This window comes from Marmota monax, unplaced genomic scaffold (genome assembly GCF_021218885.2).
Source record: "Marmota monax isolate L192 unplaced genomic scaffold, Marmota_monax_Labrador192_F-V1.1 WCK01_AAM20220418_F8-fsc00046, whole genome shotgun sequence".
In the NCBI taxonomy this organism is placed as follows: Eukaryota; Metazoa; Chordata; class Mammalia; order Rodentia; family Sciuridae; genus Marmota; species Marmota monax.
The window spans coordinates 13,690,812-13,710,536 of record NW_026692486.1 but is presented as its reverse complement, the minus strand read 5'-3'; the positions used below and the strand labels follow the sequence as shown (position 1 = coordinate 13,710,536).

The 19,725-nt window shown below is 39.0% G+C and overlaps 1 pseudogene; it reads right to left on the bottom strand.

Moving 5' to 3' along the window:
* Positions 1 to 19,725, bottom strand: part of LOC124091910 (guanylate-binding protein 3-like) — a 139,534-nt pseudogene that overhangs the window by 85,470 nt on the left and 34,339 nt on the right.

The following is a 19,725-nucleotide window of genomic DNA, read 5'->3' as shown; positions in this document are numbered from 1 at the left end:
TTGCTAGAATGCTATGCCACACTTACAAACTTATTAAAAAATTATAATCTAGAGATAGCAATAGATAAAGTACAATTAAATTTTCCAATTAATTATTTAGGAGTTCTATTATCCTCAACCATGGTCCTTCCACCAAAAATTCAAATACGAGTAGATCAACTCAAATCACTTAATGACTTTCAAAAGTTATTAGGAGACATAAATTGCATAAGGCCTTACTTAGGTATACCAACAGGAGAGTTGGGACCTTTGTTTGATATCCTAAAAGGTCCATCAGATCCAAATTCACCCCGAATGTTAACACCTGAAGCAAGAAAGGCATTAAAAATCATTGAAACATATATGGAAAATATGCATTTGGATAGAATTGATATAAGTTTGCCTTTATTATTTATTGTACTACCAACAAAAAATATTCCTACAGGAGTATTTTGGCAAGAAGGTCCATTATTATGGATACATTTATCTTATTCTCCTAACACTCTTCTTACTAGGTATCCTGAGGCTGTAGGACAATTAATACTCAAAGGAATAAAAGCAGCCAAGGGAGTGTTTGGAATTTCTCCCAATAAAATTATTAGTCCATATAGTATGAATCAAATTGATGAGTTAGCTAATGAGTTAAATACTTGGGCAATAATCATGTGCAAATCTAATATTTCATTTGATAACCACTTACCATCTAATCCTTTATTGTCTTTTTGGTCTTTGCCTCCTGTAGTTTTTCCAAAAATGACAAGAAAAACACCTATCATGAATGCTCCAAATATATTCACTGATGGGTCAAATAATGGTACAGCAGCAGTAGTTACCCCTGAGCAAACTTATATATTTTTAGTACCCAAACAATCAGCTCAAGGGGTAGAGCTTAATGCAGTATTACAAGCTTTTGTGATGTTTAAAGATTCTGTATTTAATTTATTTTCTGATAGTCAGTATATAGTTAATGCTATAGTATCCCTTGAAGATGCTAGTAGGATTTCTCCTTCCTCTACTGTTTTCTCTTTGCTTTCCACTATACAAAGTCTAATCTGGGACAGAAAAGATCCATTCTTTATAGGACATATGAGGGCACATACAGGATTGCCTGGAGCCCTTAGTTTGGGCAATGATTTAGCAGATAAAACTACACATGACATATACATATTTTCTCTACACTAGAAGAAGCTACAAATTTTCATAAAAGGTTCCATGTCAATGCTAATACTTTACAAAAGCATTTTAAAATAACTAAGGAGCAAGCTAGACAAATAATAAAACAATGTCAAAATTGTGTGACCTTTTTACCACAAGTTAATCTTGGAGTCAATCCTAGAGGACTGATACCTAACCATATTTGGCAGATGGACGTCACACACTTGCCAGGATTTGGAAAATTAAAATATTTGCATGTTACAGTTGATACTTCTTCCGGATGGGCTCCCTTCATGCTGGAGAAAAAACTAAAGATATTATAGCTCATTGCTTACAAAATTTTGACACTGTGGGCATTCCAAAACAGTTAAAAACAGATAATGGTCCTGGTTATACTTCTACCTCTTTTAAACAATTTTGCTCATCATTTGGCTTTACTCATATAACAGGAATCCCATACAATCCACAGGGATAAGGCATAGTTGAAAGAGCTCATCAAACTATTAAAATGTACTTATTAAAGCAAAAAGAGGGAATTGGAAAGGGATATATATCCCCCAAATATAAACTTAAAATAACCCTTTTTACTCTAAACTTTTAAAATTTGGATTCATCAGGGCTTAGTGCTGCAAAAAGGCATATGTGTCCAAAAAATGTACATAAGCCCAAGGTACTTTGGAAGGATATTCTAACAGGACAATGGAAAGGTCCTGACCCAGTGATTGTCTGGAGTCGGGGTTCTGTTTGTGTGTTTCCACAGGGAGAACAGCAGCCAATTTGGATTCCAGAGAGATTAACCAAAGCAATTTCTACAGACCAAAAAGAAGATGATTTGACTCAAATCCATAACAGCTGATATCCTGAGCTCCAGCTTGGCTATTCTTACATCTGCAAGAGTGATTCTCCCACACCTGGAGGTTAATGAATAATGAACATCATTAAGGCCTATTTCAAATGTAAAAAACCTTGAGGCTTGCTTGTGGGAATACCTTCAGGCCTATGTGCAAGTTACAAAAAAAAAAAAAGATGGGATATCCAAAAAAGAGTCAAACCCAGGTGGTAACCAGGATGTCTTTTTTCAATATCTATTTTATTATTGCCCTTTCCCACATCATAAAGTTCTATTTTATTTTTTGAGCTCATACAGACCTAGATTAATGTTTTTCTGATCAGTTTTATTTTTTGACTGTGAAGTTTTTAAACATTGCAATGGAGATTTCACCTGTGTAAAGCTACAAGGCCTTTACTATTGTCTTATGTGTTGTATATTATGTGTGCACACTTGTGTTTTGTGTTGTATGTCTGTATGTATGTATGTCCATATATCATATATGAGGAGTGCTCATGAAAAAATGGACCTGAATTTTTTTTTATTCACGTGATTTAAATGGTTTAATTTAAATTGGGTAAACAGCTGTTGAGGATTGTTTTAATATGTGAACAAATAAGGAGGTTAACAGATCTGTTTGTTTACTTTCACCTTTCCTTTTCTTTTCTTTTTTTTAATATTATTTTTTTAGTTTTCGGCGGACACATCTTTGTTTGTATGTGGTGCTGAGGATCGAACCCGGGCCGCACACATGCCAGGCGAGCGCGCCGCCGCTTGAGCCACATCCCCAGCCCTCACCTTTCCTTTTCATTATATTTAATAATTCTCTTCAGGATAATGTCAATTGTTCAGAAAATTGTTTTCTTAGTGCCTGTTGGAATGTTACATAGTTTTTTTTTAGCCATCATTGCCAGAATTCCTATCTTCATCCCAGTGCCGGTGAAGACAAAGATAAAACCAAACTACAGCTTCTTCGATAGCTATCACAGTAAACTGTATAAACTGATGCATCAATGAATAATAACAAATAATGCTCAATCAAGGAGTTGATTTACTTTGGGAGGAAATGGACATATTGATAGATTCCTCTGCTTTGAACTGCTTGCAGAACTTGCCTGGACTATGTATCACTTGTATGCATTGTGAACTATCTATTGGTGCAGCGAATTGTGGTAGTGCTGGCGTATCTTTGCTGATGGTGTCACCGGTGGTACAATTTTTCCATAGGAGCCATCAATTGGCTTGGTGTAGTGGCATTTCTGTATCCTCCTCCCTTCTGCTAGTGATGGTCTAAAATTTGGGGGCCAACAGAGGTGAGGCAAAGAACCTCAACCCCCCACTGGTGCAAAGGCCAAATCTGGGGGCCAACAGACGTGAGGCAAAGAACCTCACCTCCCCACTGGTGCATAGGCCTATCCACAAGTATGGCTGTATGCTGGACCGGTAGTCAGTGATGGGTAAGATCCAATTGCAGTGGTACCAACCTAAGACAGGAGGCTGACATCTTGAGGTCAGCTCATCTGATGACAGGTAAGGACCATATGTGTATTGGACAACCTAACAGGCATGGTCCCTAAGCCACATTGCTTGTTGTTTAATTAAACAGAAGGGGGGAGATGCTGAGAGCCACAGCTGAGTTGGAATGGCCCCTGGCATTTTGCCAATAGTATTGGTTGAGAGGCAAGCCATTAAGATGATGCTGGATTGATTCGGTTGTATATTAGACCTTTACTGTCTGCCTCGGCCTGCTACTTTGGAGTTCTCGCGCTACTTTGGAGTTCTCGTGGGGATTCTCGGAGAGTTCCCATTGGTTGGGGAAGTGCGGAAGGAGGGATTTTCCGGTTGTGGTTCCTGGAGGAGCCGAGTGGCGTTCGGGAGAGTTCCCGGAGAGCGTGTGTGGAGTGTGCTGGTGGAGTTCAGAAATAAAGTTTGTACTTGCTTCAGTGGCTCGTGATTTGTGCCCAGCCAGACTGTGACAACTTGAAATGATTGTGGTTTAGAGATAAGGATTAAAGGTGAGAAAATGGAAAATAACTGTTGTGTGAGAAGATTCTTCACACTTTGGCTTTTTTGCTTATAATACTTGTTGTAAGCAAGTTTATTACCTCTCAGGATGCATAAGAATCTTGATAGATCTCCTCAATAATAAAAATTAATTAGTTGAATGATTCAAGAAAGAAGTACTATCTGGTGCACTTCTTCAATTGTTGTGAGGCAATTTCATGCTCATGGTGTTCTGATACTTTATGAAGACCCCTGCTTTGGACACTTCTGCAATCCTTCCTCCATTCCCTACTTAGTCTACAAGCTGTCCCTTTGGAATCACTTCTTAACTGTCCCTCTGGGCTTCAATAGTCCTCACAGCATTTCCTTCTTACAGAAACTCTTCAGGGCTAGGGGTTGGGTGGATTTGGGCAGAAACCCATTAGAAGTTCAAAGAATAGAGAACAGACCTCTCTCCAAAAATATCTGGAATGTTAAGGGAGCAGGAGAGCTGACAAGACAGTGTCACATGGTCCCCTCTGACCTGCTCAGAGATCACATGGGCAGCAGAGGGTGGGAAGGTAACCAGCACAGGAGTCTCTGATACATTTGGGTGATCCTGACACCATTACAAACAGTACTGACAGCTCCTGACAGGAACCTGGAATTCCTGTAACTCAACTGCTTTGAGGAATTATGGAGGTTTTCAGAAAAAAAAAAATTCCTAATAGTTTTGGAAAGTAATGTTTTTTAGTTTCAGTTGCTCTCATTCTCTGTCCATAGCTCTTGACTATCGCCCCTTCTTCACAAGCCAGCCCATGGGTCAGTGCCAGGTTTCTCAGGACATTTCCCCTCCTAAGTTAGGCTTGAGAAGACACACCTGAGAGATAATCCCGTGTCTGAGGTGAGCTCCAGCTGTCCATGGCTTGCCAGAGCTTTCTCATCTTGTTTGAGCTTGATCCTTGTTTCAGAATTTCTCTTCAGGTAACATGTTTAATATCTGATGCCCTTACAGGCTTGTAACTGTGACTTCTAAGTCAGCCTTTCTCCTGGCAATGGAGGTGCCAGTTAGAACCCCTTGGGGAGTGAGTCCTGAGTGCACTGACTGGGCTCCAAACTACTCTGGATTCTGTTTCCCAATGTTCCTGACATCTGCCCCTGGGGGCTCTCTAGCTCTTCACTTTAGTCTTTTGCATTCTGCTGTGCTGAGTAACCTCGTGGCCTATAGTGAGATGTTGGGTTCTTATGATAATATTAGTAGCCCCTGATGCTTAGAAGTCAGGAACCTTGAACTCCCAACCCCACAAATTTGACAACCTGGTTTTCAGTCACAAAAGCTTCAGATTAAATATTGCCAATGATGTGCACATAGAATATGACAGGGAGGTGAAAATATTCAAACAGTACGTCTATATCCTAGAGAGGTGCTATTAAATCCCGACGCAAAGAAAAAAAACTACCAACTCCAATTTTAAAACAAATTAAAGCAAGCTTGTATTGGTGTACACCAGAGCTGGACAGGACTATCTGTCCTGAAAACCCTGGGTTAGAGATCAGTACCCCAGGTCTCTAGGAACCCAGTTTTATAGCACAAAAAGTTGAAAAGGGGAGTGTCTTGAGAACTTACAGATAACAGGATTTTGACAAGCATAATACGAAGGCAGACAGTAGGTTAATGATCTACATGGCTTAACATTTCAAGGTAGGGAATAAATTTAGATCCCAACATCAGAATTTTTTTTAAGAGAGAGAGAGAGAAATTTTTGATATTTATTTTTTAGTTATTAGCGAACACAACATCTTTGTTTGTATGTGGTGCTGAGGATCGAACCCAGGCCACACGCATGCCAGGCGATCACGTTACCACTTGAGCCACATCCCCAGCCCCATCCCAACATCAGAATTTATGAGGTGCCACTGAGGTTTCAGAGAGGGTTGTTATATGGTCAGGGAAAGCCAGGTATGGGTGAGTTCAAGGCACAGGCAGGAATTCCAAACAAGTTTAGAAATCACAGTAATTTACAGTAAAACAGAAATTAACTTTTCATGACTTTGTGATGAGATGGCTCCCAAACTTAATATGGAATTAGGCTGGGTTCATCAGTGCTTCCACTGAAGTCCAGCATGGACACTGTGAGGTCTATGGTGGAATCCTCTGTGGAGTGAGGAGAGATGGGTCAGGGTTTGTAGTTCTGGAGGATGCACAGTTGGCTTGAGCAGATCTGTGCCTGCCGTGCCTCCTGCCTTTTCACAGAAAGTGAGCCTAGTCCTGTTCATCTCTCCTGACCCATCACATACTTTAAACCCCACTGACTTCATTATTCCTCAGAACTACCCTGTCCTTGTCCATTAAAAAACCCTCTTTTGCTGATACAGAGAGGAATGTTTCCTGTGCTAAACTCTCCAGTCTTAAAGTGATCATTCCAGAACTGGGAATTCACACTCTCCTTGGATATGAACGGGAAAGGCTCATTGCAACAGCCACAGGTTACTGCATCCTCTGCAATAATTTAAGGAAGATTTCCACATAGATAAAAGGATCACCCCAGTTGCAACAGTCTGTTTTCAAGGATTTTACCTTCTCATTTCTCACAATGAAACACCATCTTTTCTTTTTGACCCTGCTACTTTATCAAGTGCTTGGTTTCTGCTCACACCATGAGGGTGAGAACAACCAATCAACTGAACAGACTTTCCTATATGACCACTTTAATATCAATAACTCAGAAGTACCCAAGTAAGCCCTACTATGTGTTTGAGTATTGGATGTAGTCAGTGCCTATGGAATACTTCTTAGCAGAGAAATGACCAATTGAATTGCTACACCTGATACATAAAACTTACCCAGAAAATATTACTAAAAAAAAGACTCTGTTGAATTTTGCTATGAGAAGTCTTCAGTTTATTACTTTTGAATTCCAATCTCAGGCAAAAGTTAAAATGTATGTTTAAGTCTTGTCTCTTCAAGGGATATTCTTCTTTTTGGAAGTTCACTTGTCTTATGTATTCAGTTCTCTAGTAGAGTAACAAAATTAAAATGCTTTGATTGTCTGCTTCGTCCTAATTGTTAGTGTAGGAGAAGATTTTCTTGAGTCATTTTATATCCTTTGCTAATGAAGATGGCAATTTGTCATTTCTTTGTGTTTTGCCAATTCCATTAATCTTCGTCAGACACCAACCTTTTGGATGCTTTGATTCTATTGTATGTTTTTTTTTTTTCTTGTACATTAAAATTTCCTCTCAGATTTAATCTTTCTCCTACTTTTGGCCTAGTTTTCTTGGTCCTTGATTGATAGTGGCTTTTAGATAGCTTTCGGCTTTAATTCTGTGGAGAGCAGCCTGTGTCTTTCTATGAGTTCCTCCATGATGAACAGAACATGGTTTTCAGGCTGTGCCCAGCTCTACATCACTCCATTTTGTGAAGCAGTTGTTTGCCATGAGTTGCTCCATTTTGAGCCTAAGTGCCAACATAGAGTGACCCTATACCTTGATTGTGCAAGTAAAAAAACACCATCTGCCTGTTTACATATATATAAACACAAATAATGTATAAACATAACAAGTAAACAATCACCATCTGCCTGGCACCATCATTAAGTATAAATATATCTTTTGACTTAAAAGCTGGAGTGGAGGTGTGCAGTCCATTTGGGCTGCTGATTATTAGTCACCCATAGAACTGGCTAAAAACAAATATGTATTTCTCACAGCCTATGAGGCTGGAAAGTTCAAGATCAAGTTATCAGCAGACTCCACTCTTAGCACAAGCCCAATTTATTACAGACTCTTGTCTAGTTTTTCTGATATGGTTTTGACACACCCATGAATCCATGTGCCTCTGATTTAATTTCACTCAGAATTCTGAACTGAAAGTACTTCAAGTCTAGGCTCTCCAGAAGGGCTGTGACATCCATGGATTTTTGGTTCCTGGCTAAGCTTTGAATAGCATGATAGTAAACAAGACTCTTCCCACTTGTGAATTTCTGCCAAATTCCAAAGCTAAGGACAGGCACCAAGATAAATGAATGAATAGATAAAATAAATTTTTTTAAACATCACAATTTCTAAACAAGTCTGTTGGCTAATCTTTTCTGGAGTTGTTTCAGTTATAAGTCTCATTCCATAGATTTAGGAAATTATTTTAACAATGCTTTTCCCCCACAACATTATATACTTCCAATAGACTTAAAGAATATTATTTTAAAAGATATTTTGCCTTACAACAATTACCCACCATAAAGCCAGAAGAAAGGCTCCAAATATATATGCTTCTTAATAATAAAAAGAAAATAATTAGCGTTTTCCACCCCCAAAAAAAAGAAAGAATGAAGGAAGGAAGGAAGGGAGGAATGAATCCAGGACAAATTGACTTCACTCCTGAATCCTACCAAGCTTTTAAATAAGAATGAGGGCTGGGGATGTGGCTCAAGTGGTATCGCGCTCATCTGGCATGCGTGCGGCCCGGGTTCGATCCTCAGCACCACGTACAAACAAAGATGTTGTGTCCGCCGAAAAACTAAAAATAAATAATAAATAAATTCTCTCTCTCTCTTTAAAAAAAAAAAAAAGAACGAATATCATGGCTGGGGTTGTGGCTCATTGGTAGAGCGCTTGCCTAGCATGTGCGAGGCACTGCGTTTGATTGTCAGCACTGCATATAAATAAGTAAATAAAATAAAGATCCTTCAACAACTAATAAAAATATTTTTTTAAAAAGAATTAAAATACCAAGCTTCTTTATTTCCTTGCACAAGCTGAGGAGGGGACACTTCATAACTCATTCACAAAGGCAACAAAATCCTGATATCAAATCTAGGCAAGGGTTCCCCTGAGAGAAGACTACAATCCAACATCCCTGTGGCAGAATTCTCAACAAACTATTAACAAGTCAATTTCAACAGCTTATGAGAATGAGAAGGGTCCTTCAAAATGATCAAGTGGCCTTTATCCCAAGGATGCAAAGATGGTTGAACATAAGCAATTTGATAGAGCGATACACTACATTAACCATATATTACCTCAATGGATGCAGAAGAAGCATTTGACAAAATGCACATTCTTTTATGATAAAGTTTGTTTGGTTTTTTTTTTTTTTTTTTTTTTTTTTTGTAGTACTGAGGATTGAACCCAGGGCCTTAAGCAAGATAGACAAGCCCTCTACCACTGAACTACATCACCAGCCCTATGATCAAATTCTTACCAAGTTAGGTATGGAAGGAATGCAACCTAGGACAATAATGACTGCTCAAGGAATCAAACCCACAGGCTGGCATTGTACCACTGAGATAAACTTTTCACCCTACATTTACTTCTGTTCAACAGCTCACTAGAAATTCTAGCCAGAAAATGAGGCAAGAAAAAGAAAGAAAAGGCATACAAGCTATAAAGATGGAAGTTAAATTATCCCTTTTTAAGAATGACATGATCTCATATAGGAAAATATAGTGATTCCAAAGAAAATTTTTCAAAACTAGTAAATAAATTAGGTATACTTGCAGTATATAAAATTGACATATAAAAATCAATGGTGAGGAGCTGGGGTTGTGGCTCAGTGGTAGCACATGAGAGGACATGGGTTCTATCCTCAGCATCACATAAAAATAAATAAAATAAAATAAAGATATTGTGTCCATCTACAACTAAAAAATAAATATTTTTTTTAAAGTCAATGGTAAGACAAAGACACATAAAAGAAAGAAAACTTCAGACCAATATCCCTCATAAATATAGACAAAAAAATTCTCACTAAAATTTCTCAGTAAAATTTGGGCAACTCATAAACAAAAATATACTTTAAAAACAGTGCATCATGATCAAGTATGGATGCAAGTTTGGTTCAACATGTGGAAATCAATAAATGCAATTCATCATGTTATAGTTAAAGCATCATCCCTGGGTTTCATAAATTGACTTCCAGACCACTCACGTATAATTGAATCAAGCCTTACCAGTGGTGACTGACCAGAACATAAAGCTGTTCCCCAGATTAGCCCCAAACAATTGCAAGGATGCTCCTTATAAGCCTGAAAACTGCAAAAGGGACATTTGGGAGTCCAGCCAATGCAAGCAAGCCAAGTTACAGAAGCAGGAGAATGCAGTCAGGCGGAGGGACACTTAGCCAATCACAATTAGCCCAGTCACCCCAGTAATAGAAACAGAGCCCTGTTACCCTAGTTACAGAAACAATGCCCTATCAGGTAGTTCCGTGTTCTTAAAGGTTTCTATAGTAAAAGGAAAAGAACATCTTGCCCCAGTCACGACCCTTCTACTTGGCATGGTTGTTTTACAAAATGGAGTTACTAAACAAAAGGGAGTTGCTTTGGCTTGACTATCACAATCACATCAATAGACTTAAAAACAAACAAGAATCATATGATCATCTCAACAGATGCAGAAAAAGCATTTAAAAATATATACCACCCCTTCACTAGGGATAGTAGGAACATACCTCAACATCATAAAAGCTATATATGCTAAACCCAAGACCAACATCATTCTAAATGGAGAAAAATTTAAAACATTCCCTCTAAAAACTGGAACAATACAGGGATGCTATCTTTGCCACTTCTATTCAACATAGTCCTTGAAACTCTAGCCAGAGCAATCAGACAGATGAAAGAAATTAAAGGGATATGAATAGGAAAAGAAAAACCCAAATTATCACTGTTTGCCAATGACATGATTCTATATTTAGAAGATCCAAAAAATTCCACCAGAAAACTTCTAGAATTAATAAATGAATTCAGCAAAGTATCAGGATATGAAATCAATAAACTAAATCAAATGCATTTCACACAAGTTATACATCCAAGTGCATAAGATGCTTTTGTTCTGCAGTATTTTTAACAAACATAAGCATGTATCAGTGGCATCCTGTTTTCCATAAAAGAACTTAACAGCTCAAGTTACTGATACAGCCTGGACTTTGCTACAGCTTTCTTCATATAGTTCCTGCTATAATTGCCTGCAAATTGAAGCAGTCACTTCTTTGGTTAATAAGTTTAATAATCATCTTATCTCCATAAGAAGAAATGACTACAGCTAGGATAAGAACCTGGGCTAAGTTCCAAAGTGACGTGAAGACTGGAGCTCTATCCTTCTGGCTCTTTACATTACCAAAAGGATGGAATCCATACCCTTGGAGACATCTCTGGATAACAAAACAGACAATGGTTTTATTTAGGCCCTGAAGAGTTTTATTTACATTCAGAGGTTTAGAAAATTCTTTTTACTTACTATTTTTACTTTAAAGGCTCATCTTATTTTTATGTTTTATTTGTTTTTTTTTAGATATAACTAACAGTAAAGTGTATTTTTACATATTATACATACATGGAGTATAACTTCCCATTCTTGTGGTTGTATATGATATGGAGTTACATGGTGGTGTAATCATATATGAACATAGGAAAGTTGTGTCCAATTCATTCTACTGTCTTTCCTACCCCCCCACCTTCCCTTCATTCCTCTTTGTCTAAACCAATGAACTTCTATTCTCTCCCCTCCCCCCATTGTGTGTTAGCATCCTCATATCAGAGAGAACATTTGACCTTTGTTTTTTGGGGATTGGCTTATTTCAGTTAGCATGATAGTCTCCAGTTCCATACATTTACTGGCAAATGCCATAATTTCATTCTTCTTTATGACTGAGTAATATTACATTGTGTATATGTACTGCATTTTCTTTATCCATTTATCTGTTAAAGGACACCTAGGTTGGTTTCATAGCTTAACAATTGTGAATTGAGCTGCTAAAAATATTGTTGTGGCTGCATCACTATAGTATGCTGATTTTAAGTCCTTTAGGTATATACTGAGGAGTGGAATAACTGCATCAAATGGTGGTTCCATTCCAGGTTTACTGAGGAATCTCCATACTATAGAGGCTCATTTTAACAAGAGATGGGAGGGGGCTGGGGTTGACGCTCAGTGATGGAGTACTTGCCTAGCACATGCGAGGTCCTGGGTTCAATCCTCAGCACCACTAAATAAATAAAGTAAAGGTATCATGTCCAGCTACAACTAAAAAATAAATATTAAAAAAAAAGAGAGAGAGAGATGGTATAACCGGGTGCGGTGGCGTCCGCCTGTAATCCCAGTGGCTAGGAGGCTGAGGCAGGAGGATCTCGAGTTTAAAGCCAGCCTCAGCAAAAGCCAGGCACTAAGCAACTCAGTGAGACCCTGTCTCTAAATAAAATACAAAATAGGGCTGGGGATGTGGCTCAGTGGTTGATTGTTTCTGAGTTCAATCCCTGGTACCCCACTCCACCCCAAAAAAACAGAGATAGGATAACTTTTGTTAACAGAAGCTGAAAACATTATTGGATTGTTGCCTGTTTTTCAGAATATATTTCATCTTCCCTTAATTATGTCTGTTTTGTTGAACAGATGATCAGGCTTCGGGAATAAACACCTACATATATGGTAATACTTCTCAATGCATTCAGTTTGTAATCACTATAAAGTGTCAAACCTTCCTTTTCCTGCAGTCTATTTTGCCTGATGTTAACATAGACACTCCAGATCTCTTATGATTTTTGTTTGCCTATTGTTGTTTTCCATACTTTTTCTTTCAAATGGTATATATTTATGCATTTGTTATTTATTTATTGTAGTACTGGGGATTAAGTCCAGGGACACTCTACCACTGAGCTACATCCCAGCCCTTTTTATTTTTTAGTTTGAGACAGGATCTCACTAAATTGCTGAGGCTGGCCTCACACTAGCCATCCTCCTGCCTTAGCTTCCTGAATTACTGGGATTACAGTTGTACACCATTGTGACAGGCCCAAAGGATTTATTTTTAAAATGCATCTCTTGAGCCACCTCACAGCCTGGCTCTAGTGCAGGCTCCAGAACCCTCCAGCAGCCAGGGCTGCATCTCTCCTGCCATTGGGAGGACTGGCGCTGTGCTTCAGGGATTGAGGGACACTCACAGAGCTCCTGATTCTTCATGTGCAATGAGTGACCCAGGACCTGAGCCAAATTCAGGGTTCCTGGAGAAGCTTGCCCCCAGGCCTTCCCCTCTTGGGAAACCTGTAGCACAAGGACAGCATCCTGAACTTCCTGAGGTGGTGACTGCTTGCCAAGGTACCAAAGCAATGGAGAAAACTGACCATGAACTCCTCTGTCATCATGAGCCAAAACAGATCTTTCCCCTTCATAAGTAAAGTAAACAAAAGATTCTATGCCAACTTACCTTAGAGTCCAAAGAACAGGGAGCAAAGAAGCTTCAATGTTATCTGATCTGCCTTATGAGAAAAAAACAGAAGAATGTTTTGCCATATTTTGTCACTGAATTTTAAGAATTTGGACATGGAGACATTACATTGAAAGCCACCATTCCATCAATTCTTTTTTTTTTTTTTAGGGTGACTTTTTTTTTTTTTAGAGAGAGAGTAGAGAGAGAGAGAGAATTTTTAATATTTATTTTTTAGTTTTTGGCGGACACAACATCTTTGTTTGTATGTGGTGCTGAGGATCGAACCCGGGCCGCACGCATGCCAGGCAAGCGCGCTACCACTTGAGCCACATCCCCAGCCCCATTCCATCAATTCTATGTAGAGGACACCTGTGTGAGAAGAAGTGGCGATTACCTGGAGGTTGCCTAGAGGTTGTTGAAAGAGTAACAGTCTGACCACAATGAAAACCTTTCCCTAATGGTTTAGAAAATATTTTTATTGAAGATTGTAAATTTAAAATTCTGTGCTGAAATGATATATTTATTTTCAGCTTTATGGGATGTTTTCATGCAAATAAGTTGCCCTTATGTTCTTGGCCACAGCTCTCTTTCCCATTGTTAATAGAGCAACTGCCACCAGCTGCTTCCTTAAACCTAGAAGATGTCATAAAAAATTTTTTCAAAGTTAAAATGTATGGAAATTGAAAGTTAATATTATTTAGAGAAAAGTAAAAGTTATTATATGGGCAAAATTTTTCTTTAGATGTGGGGTTTCTATTAAAAAAACTTGTGTTAATAACTGTGCAGATAGACAAATAAGTTCATTTTTCTATTTCAATAAAAGAGGCTGAGCTGGAATGAGATGAACATCACTACCCCATGTACATGTACGAAAAATACATGAATGGTGTGAATATGCTTTATATGCAAGCAGAGAGATGAAAAATTGTGCTCTAAATATCTAATATGAATTGTAATGCATTCTGTTGTCATGTATAACAAATTAGAATAAAAAGCAGAATATTGGGGAACAATATTGAAAACATTATATTGCTATATCATGTGCATGTATGAACAGGTAGCAATGAATCCCTCTATTATGTATGATTCTAGTTCACCAATTAAAAATGGGGGAAAAAATCTTGAAAAAAAAGAATTTTTACAATTCAACCACACAAACCCTTGAAAAATAGGCAAAGAATTTGAAAAGATGATTCTGCAAAGAACATATACAAATGGTCATTAAACACATGAAAAGAGCTCAATATTTCTCCTCATTAGAGAAACACTAATAAAACCACAAAGAGATATCACCTAATTCCCATTGGTGTAGGCACCATTAGAAAAAGAAAAAAAAAACTAGTATTGGCAAGGGTGGGGAGAAATTGGAAGTTTTACCACTGTAGGTAAGAATGTAAAATGTTCCAGTTGCTATTAAAAAAAAAAAGTGTAAAAATCCTTGAAAAAGAGTATTATCATATGATTCAGTGATCTCACTTCTAGGTATAAGTGCAAAAGAATCAAAAGAAGGATAACAAAGAGATATTTGCAAACCCAGTTCATGATAGATGGGTTGGAGCAACACAAATGTACATCAACAGATTTTAAAAACGTGCTATCTCGGGGATGGGGATGTGGCTCAAGCGGTAGCCGGCTCGCCTGGCATGCGATCCTCAATACCACATATAAAAAAAAAAAAAAAAACAAAGATGTTGTGTCCGCCAAAAAAACTAAAAAAAAATAAATATTTTTAAAAAACGTACTATCTCTGTACACAAAATAGAATATTATTCAGCTTCCAAAAAATAGGAAATCCTGTGGCATGTTACATCACAGATGCTATGGTTTGGATGAGAGTCCCCAAAGGTTTGTATGTTAAAGACTTTGTCCCAGAGTAGTCTGTTGGGAAATGCTGTGGACCTTTTGGAAGTGGGCCCTATGGGATATCCTTAGATCACTGGGGGTGTGCCCTCCAAAAAACTTTGGAGACCCCACGGTCTTATCTTTCTCTGCTTCATGGCTCCAAAAGTGAACATTCACTGTAAAGTACCTGCCTTAAGTAACCCTTGCCAGAGACCTAGGCAGAAATGTATCCACAATCTTGACATTGAACCTCCAAACTGTGAGCCAAGTAAACCTTACCTTTTACTAAGTTGATTGCCTCAGATATTTTGTTGTAATAATGCAAAGCTCACTAATACAATGGATGAATCCTAAATACTCTGTGATACGTAATCTAACCACATCTCAGAAATACAAATAGAGAATGATTCAACTTATATGACTTTTAGGGTTCTCTACTGATGCAAAACCAAGAGGACATAGAGATATAAGAGAGGGGATTTGTTAGAGAAAATGGTCCATGTGACCTATGGCAGGCCTTTAGCAAGCTACTGATCTTGGGACTCCAATAGTGTAGCTCAATCCATGTCTGAAGGCCTGAGAACCTAGATTCCCGGTGCCCCCAGATTAGGAGAAGAATATATCTCAACTTCAGGAGAAAGACAGGTAAAATCTTGATTTTTTTTGTTCTGTTCAGACCCTTGGCTGATATGATGATGCCTATCCACTTTGAGGGCAGATCTTCCTTGCTCAGCTCACTAACTCACATGCCAGTTTCCTCTGAATACAACCACAAACACACCAAGAAGTAATGCTTTGCCAGTTCTATAGGTATTTTTAATCTAGTCAACTAGTCACCCAAATATAGCCATCAAAAGAGTAACTATAGTCAAACTCTTAGAAGCAAAGTAGAATGAATGGTGGTTACCAGGAACAAGGAAATGGGATGATAAAGAATTGTTGCTCAACAGGTACAGAGTTTCTGGGACACAGTCTGTTGTACTAAAATGTGAGCATACTTAACACTACTGAACTGCACACATGTTTTCTTATGGTACATTTTATGTGTATGTGCTTTGAAGACAAATTAAAAGGAAAAAAATGTATAACATAACTAATATCAAAATCAGTTTCTCATTGTTAAAATTTTCAAACATTTCCTTCAGCAATCTCGGGCTGGGTTTCAATATCCCACTTACCTCCCTTCCCTTCCTCTCCAGGCCTTTGCTTTTGTTAGAAAGGAACAAGTCACTGTTACTGCTTAGAATAAGTCTTCCTGTCAATTGTTTTCCTAATGTGCAGGTCTGGTTGGGCTCTATGTGAGGCTCAGTGATCCCAGCTGAGTGAGGAACCCCGCTGGGGCACACTCTGCACCTTGCTGCCTGGAGCTCTCTATGTGCAAAGCACCTTCCTCGCAGACCATTCCGCACCTGAAACTCAGTCTACCTGTTCTTGGGACACTAATATTTGGGACTATCTTTAAAACCATTAAACACATACACTAAATGATGAATTAATTGGAGCTGTGGCTATTTGGAGGATATAAGGACTTCATAGACTGAGAACTCAGTCAACAAGAAAAGGAAGAAGTGTAGCTTGCCCATACCCAGCATCTAAAAGGAAAAGTCCATAGAAAAATCTTCAAGCAGACCAACACACAAAAAAGGCACAAACCAGCTCTCAGCTCATTGTATTAAGGAAGAATCTGCTTTCTCAGTATCCAATCCATTTCCCAGAAACCAAGAGCTTGCCCTACTTTCACTTTCAATCCTACATGGGTGCAAGATAAAAATTGTTCAATTTGGGCTGAATTGACACCAAATCCTTTACTCATGTAAAAAAAAAAAAAAATGGAGGAGGGCATGGGACGTTTTGTTTGTTGGAGGACTGTTGGGAGATTTCAAGCTTAGGGAGAGACATACACTAGCAGAAAGTTTTAGTTCAGTTTGGGAAAAATATGGCCAAAGAGGAACAGAGTTTGAACTTCTTTTTAAAACACTGACTCAGCATTCAAAGAAACTCCAAACTGACCAGCTGTTAGAGATTGTGAGCTTTTAATTCAGGTAGTCAGAAAGAAAATGAAAAGCTAAAATTTAAATGTGGAGATTGAAATAGAGGTTATCACACACTTCTCCAAGAATAGGCCCATTTGTGGCAGCCTCAAATATAAGGAAAAAAAAAAAAAAACCTTACCAAGATCAGTGGAGAAAAAGCTTCAGATACAGAAATGTGGTGGTTAAACAGATTTCAAGGCCAAGAAGAATGTAGGTGTGTTTCAGCAACTGAAAGACCCAGATGAATCTTAATTTCTAAAACAAGTCAAATACTACTTACCCATAGATATTCAAAAAGATCATGGCAAAGAGGGAAAAGAGAAGATAGTTTCTATCTCTCATTTGTCAAATTTCAGGCATGGGTTCTGGGCAGGGAACAATATGGTAAGATCAACAGAGAACCTGTATGTAACTCCCTTCTTTTTACTTGGTTCTTCCTTTCTTACGGAAGCAATGAGGAAGGAATGAAAGTACACAGAGTTTAAAGTTAAACAGAGTTTACATTTGCATCCCACCATGTGACCTGCTCAGGGAATTTGGGCAGGATTGTATTTACTCTCTGTCAGTTTTGTATTGCTATAGAAATAAAATTTTTAAAAAAAATTACATGAGGCCGAGTATTTTATACTAAAAAGAGATCAATTTAGCCCAGAATTTTGGAAACTAGGGAGGGGGGTGAAGGTCTGGGGAGTGATATTGGCTAAATTATATTGTTCTATTGTGTGAATGTTTAAATTTGTATCAAGGAACCCCACAATTATGTACAACTATTATGCATCAGTAAAAATATGGGGAAAAATAATTTGAGAAGCTAAAAGTCCAAGATTGGGTGACCCAATCCATTGGACTTCTGATGAGGGCATTTTGGGTACATCACAACATGGCAGATGGCAGCATGTTATGGTTTGGATGTGAGGTATCCCCCAAAAGTTCACGTATAAGACAATGCAAAAAGGTTTAGAGGAAAAATGATTGGGTTGTGAGAGTCTTAACCCAAATCAGTGATTTAATCCCTCATAAGAATTAACTGAGTGGTAACTGAAGTGGTAGGTGTTGGTAAAGATGGCGCCCGGAGTGCTTCTCTTCTGGGAGCTCAGGTCCATGACACACGGAGTGGCACGCAATCACCTCCAATCCCTGAGAATGGCGCGAACTTTGAATGGCGCACCTCCAATCCCTGCAGTAGCACCAACTCTCAGCCAATGAAGAAGTCGCAGCCCACTCGCCTTGCTCCTCCTCATCCTGCATTAAGCCCATAAATATCAACACCCTGTTCGTGCTCTCTCTTACTCTTACTCTCTCTCCTCCTCTCACCCTCTCTCTCTCTCTCCTCTCTTACTCTCTCTTACTTTACCTCTCTCTCTCTCTCTCTCTCTCTCTCTCTCTCTCTCTCTCTCTCTCTCCCCTTCTCATCCGCGACTGGCCGCTACCGTCCTGCTAATAAAATCTCAGACAAGTTGTTTTGGCTTGTTGAGTTTACGGAGCTTTTCCACCATTCTTTATAGTAGGTTTTGGCTGTAGGAGGTGGCATTGGGGCATGGCTTTGGGTCTATATTTGTATTTAGAGAATGGAGTCTCTCTCTGTTTCCTGATCATTATGACATGAACTGCTTTCCTCTGCCATCCTTTCCTGCCATGAGATTTAGCCTCACCTCATGCCCCAAGGAATTGGGCCAACCTTTGAAAAGCCAGCCTCTACCTCAGAGCAAAGCCTGTCCAAGGAAGAGACATGACCTTTGTCCTTGGAAAGACCCACAGAGCACCCCTAGGCACATTCCCTTCCTGCTAAGTTGTTTATCTACAAATAACAGGAGAGATCTGCTGCGCCAGGCCAGGTGTCCCTGACTCAGTCAGGCTAGGTGGGGACCCATAGCAATCCCCTAGCAGCCACCAATCAGCATGAGCCAGGGAAATACCTGGGATGCCAGATGACCCTCCCAGTAGTTTATGGTGTTGGGAAACCATATAGTTCAGCACAAACACCCCTCTTGGCTTAAACCAATCAGTTCAAATGAATCCCCTCTTGTAGTAACCAATCACCCCTACCCAACTTGTGAATGTGCTATTCATGTTTTAGAGTTGTTATTTGATTTTCCCGGGTGTGTGATGATTTGCTAAGAGATACTATGATGTATGTGGGGGTCCCTGCCTTCTCCAAAGAATGTATAAAACTGCTGCAAACCCTGGGCTCGGGGTCTCTCAGCGTCACCAGTTGCTGTGTGCATGTGGAGGACCAAGCTAGTTCGCAATAAACACCTCTTTGCTGCTTACATTGATCTTGGTCTCTGGTGGTCTTTTGGGGGTCCCGAATTCAAGCATAACACCTTCTATGGAATAAGACCTCTGAAACTGTGAGCCCCCAAATAAACTTTTTCTCCTTTACAGTTGTTCTGGTCAAATCCTTTAGTCACAGCAGTGAAAAAGCTGACTAAAACACAGCATATCAAGAAGGCCTATGGTAAAGAAGAGAGATGCCACGTGGAGAGACAATGAGCAAGCTCACTTAAAAAAAAAAAACAACCAACCAACCAACCAAACAAACAAAAAACCCACACTGTTGTGGGACAACCTCAATCCATTGCCTCAAGGAAAGGATGAATCTCTCTTAAATTCCCAACCACCTCCCACTAGGCCCCACCTCTTAGGGGGTCCCTTACCTTTTAAAACTGCCACACTGAGAACCAAGCTCCAATACATAAACC